Raw genomic sequence first — 4,273 nt, 5'->3', positions numbered from 1 at the left:
TAGTAGTAGTAGTAGTAGTAGTAGTAGTAGTAGTAGTAGTAGTAGTAGTATTTGGTGATTATCTTAGAAAAAAGACTTGGGATCACGTGGGAGTTCCATAGCCTTTACTGAGACCGTAAGCTGCAGAAACCTCTACATTAGAAATTTTATTCTACTTGTATTTTTTAATTCTTTCTTCTGTCCTTTTCCAAGTTTGGAAGAACTGTTCAAAACGGGTTGGGATGGGAGTTGAGTTCAATCTCTCTCCTCACTGCAAGACCCCATTGCAGTCATCTTAGTTAGAAAAAAAAAAAAAAAAGACTGCCTAACTTCATGGGATTAAAGACAGGTTAAGGAGGGTTTGGGTCTGCATGAGGCCTGAATTTGGCAAGGAGCTTTGGGAGGAGAATCGGTGTGAGCATAGGGTGGGAAACCAAGAGGGAAGACCTGGGACCTCCTCTACAGACACATGTCCTCATTCAGGTCGTGTTCTTCTTCTCTGCTCAAAACCTCACCTGAGGCTGGGCACAGTGGCTCACACCTGTAATCCTAGCACTTTGGGAGGCCAAGGCAGGCGGATCACCTGAGGTCAGGAGTTCAAGACCAGCCTGGCAAATGGTGAAACCCCATCTCTACTAAAAATACAAAATTTAGCCGGGCATGGTGGGCACCTGTAATCCCAGCTACTCAAGAGGCTGAGGCAAGAGAATCGCTTGAACCCGGGAGGCGGAGGTTGCAGTGAGCTGAGATCATGTCACTACACTCCAGCCTGGCAACCTAGGCGACAAGAGCAAAACTCTGACTCAAAAAAAAACAAAAACAAACAAACAAAAAAAAACACCTCACCTGAACCAGAGCTGTGCCCCCTTTTAGTAACATGGTCTCTAGCTTTTCTTTCCATACAAGGTGCCAGATGACCCAGGGTCCTGACTCTAAACCCACTTCCCAGGGCTGGGGGCCCACTCCCCTAACAGGCCACAAAACATGGCCTGCCTGATCACCCACACCTCTATTTATAGCCAGATTCCCCCATGCCTGTTCTGCCCACCCACTGCAGGGTCTCCTGGGTTCTACACGACCCAACCAGACTCTCTACAAATGAACCAAATGTTGGAGAAGGAAGAGAGAGAGAAGGAAAGAGATGGGGAAGGGGTGTATAATGGAGGGTCAACAAGAGGAAACCCTAGTGAGTACAGGCCTCTGCACCAAGATCACTCAACACATGGAAAAGAACAACCCAAGCATCCATCAACAGATGGATGGATAAACGCAAAGTGCATATCCAGGCAATGGAATATTATTGAGCCCTAAAAAGGAAGGACATCTTGACACATGCTACCACATGAACAAACCTAGAAGACATTATGCAAAATGAAATAAAGCCAGATACAAAGGGACAAACATTATATGATTCCACTTAACAGAGGTACCAAGAGTGGCCAGATTCTTACACAGAAAGTAGAATGGTGAGTGCCAACAGCTAAGAGGAGAAGGAATGGAGAGTTGGTGTTTATTGGGCCAGAGTTTCAGTTTGGGAAGATGAGAAAAGTTCTGGAGATAAATGATAGTTACCAGTGATATTTACACAACAATATGCATGTACTTAACACCACTAAACTGCATACTTAAAAATGGTTACATCGAGACCGTCCTGGCTAACACGGGTGAAACCTCCTCTCTACTAAAAAACGCAAAAACTAGCCGGGCATGGTGGCGGGCGCCTGTAGTCCCAGATACTCGGGAGGCTGAGGCAGGAGAAGGGCGTGAACCCGGGAGGCGAAGCTTGCCAGCTTGGGCGACAGAGCGAGACTCCGTCTCAAAAAAGAGGAAAAAAAAAAAATGGTTGCGATGGGCTGGGCATGGAGGCTTACACCTGTAATTCCAGCACTTTGGGAGGCTGAGGCAAACGTATCACTTGAGGTCAGGAGTTCAAGACCAGCCTGATCAACATGGTGAAACCCCATCTCTAGTAAAAAAAAAAAAAAAATTAAAAATATATATAAAAAAAAAAAAACACACACACAAAATTAGCCGGGCATGGTGACACACGCCTATAATCCAGGCTACCTGGGAAGCTGAGGCAGGAAAATCACTTGAACCCAGGAGACAGAGGTTGCAGTGAGCCGAGATTGCACCATTGCACTCCAGACTAGGCAAAAAGAGCAAAACTCCGTCTCAAAAAAAAACAAAAAAAATGGTTACGATGGTAAATTTTTTTTTTTACTGTTTTGTTTTTCATTTTTTTCTCTGTCCCACATGATCTGTAGGAAAGGGTGGTAAATTTTGTTATGTATCATTTACCACAATTGCAAAAACAAAAATAGAAAAAAAAATGGAAAAGATCTAAGATAGTTTTCTTGGAATAGCTGCCCCAAGTCTGTGTTTGTGTACACATATGAAATGGGTCATCAGAGGCCAGGCGCGGTGGCTCACGCTGTAATCCCAGCACTTTGGGAGGCTGAGGCAGGTGAATCACAAGGTCAGGAATTCAAGACCAGCCTGGCCAAAATGGTGAAACCCCGTCTCCAATAAAAATACAAAAATTAGCCAGGCATGGTGGCATGTGCCTATAATCCCAGCTACTTGGGAGGCTGAAGCAGGAGAATCGCTTGAACCCGGGAGGCGGAGGTTACAGTGAGCTGAGATCACACCACTGCACTCCAGCCTGGGCAACAGAGTGAGACTTCATCTCAAAAAAAAAAAAAGAAAAAGAAAAAGAAAAGAAATGCGTCGTCAGAAATGTCCAGAATTGGTCAAGACAGGAATCCAAGGACCAGCCAGACCTGGTCCAGACTCTGGCTCCAGAGATTGGTGTGAGCTAACAGGAGTACTTCCTGAAAGCACAGAGAAGTGGAAGCCCTGCAGTGCCCTGCAAGGTTTGGGCAGACTTCCAACCTAGAGTGTTACTGACCACCTGGTGGAAACCCTGGGGCACAGAGAGCTCTGGGAAGAATTCCTGGTGCTGTCCTGAGACACAACCCGGGGATGAAACCATTTAATGTGAAGCCCGGGGGAAGCAACACTTCAAGGACGGAAGCGAAAGAAATAGAAAGCCCATGAGAAGCTGTCATTTTCCGGGAGCCACAGGGGCCCCTTCTTCCTGCACAGGGAGGAACAGTCACTCCACCCAAACTCACAGGCCCAGCTCAGTGACAGGCAGAGGAGCACAAAAATTTAGCTGACGTTGGCCAGGTGCTGTGGCTCACGCCTGTAATCCCAGCACTTTGGGAGGCCAAGGCAGGCGGATCACCAGGACAGGAGATCAAGACCATCCTGGCTAAGACAGTGAAACCCTGTTTCTACTAAAAATACAAAAAATTAGCCGGGCGTGGTGGCAGGCGCCTGTAGTCCCAGCTACTCAGGAGGCTGAGGCAGGAGAATCGCTTGAACCTGGGAGGTGAAGGTTGCAGTGAGCTGAGATCGCACCACTGCACTTCAGCCTGGGCGATAGAGCAAGACTCCGTATAAAAAAAAAAAAAAAAATTTAGCTGAGTGTTGATAAGTGCTCAAATAGGATAATGTGTCAGTTCTCATTTATATCAATTTCCCTTTCTTGGATAATTCTCTCATGTTCAAAAAGATGGAGAAGAGTAAAGGAGAGAGAATTAGCAGACAGAAAACAGGAAGAGGATGCAAAACACTGAAATGGAGGGTGAAGAAGAGAGTGGCTAGAAGCAACAGAAGGTTCAAGAACAGGCATCTGCTTGACCCCAGGACTCTCTGCCCTGACACTTTACTGTTCTAGAGCCCTCACTGCTAGGTGGGGGTGTGGGGCTATTCACTGTCTTTTTCACTCCATGCTCTCCCATCCTACACCAGAACAGGGGTTCTGTGACAGCGAAGATAGTCTTTTTAGTTTCCCTGCTGTCCATATCTCCAGAACCTTGGACAGCATCTGGCACACAGTGGGTGCTCAATAACTGTTGAGTGAGTTAATTTTTTTTTTTTTCTTTTTTCTTTTTTTGGACAGTCTTCCTCTGTCACCCAGGCTGGAGTGCAATGGCAGGATTTTGGCTCACTGCAACCTCTGCCTCCCAGGTTCAAGCGATTCTCCTGCCTCAGTCTCCCAATTAGCTGGGACTACAGGAGTGCACCACCATGCCCAGCTAATTTTTGTATTTTTAGTAGAGACGGGGTTTCACCATGTTGACCAGGCTGGTCTCGAACTCCTGACCTCAAATGGTCCACCCACCTCGGCCTCCAAAAGTGCTAGGATTACAGGCATAAGCCACAGCGCCCAGCCTAGTGAGTTAATTTTTTTTTTTTTTTTTTTTTTTTTTTTTTTTTTTTTTTT

At 46.2% G+C, this 4,273-nt stretch overlaps 1 protein-coding gene across 1 annotated transcript in view; it reads right to left on the bottom strand.

Moving 5' to 3' along the window:
• The window catches only part of NRXN2 (neurexin 2), a 122,534-nt gene that overhangs the window by 61,280 nt on the left and 56,981 nt on the right, over positions 1–4,273 (bottom strand). The window lies entirely within an intron of this gene.

The sequence above is a fragment of the Piliocolobus tephrosceles genome, chromosome 13 (assembly GCF_002776525.5).
Source record: "Piliocolobus tephrosceles isolate RC106 chromosome 13, ASM277652v3, whole genome shotgun sequence".
Classification (NCBI taxonomy): Eukaryota; Metazoa; Chordata; class Mammalia; order Primates; family Cercopithecidae; genus Piliocolobus; species Piliocolobus tephrosceles.
This window is presented reverse-complemented; position numbering and strand designations above follow the sequence as displayed.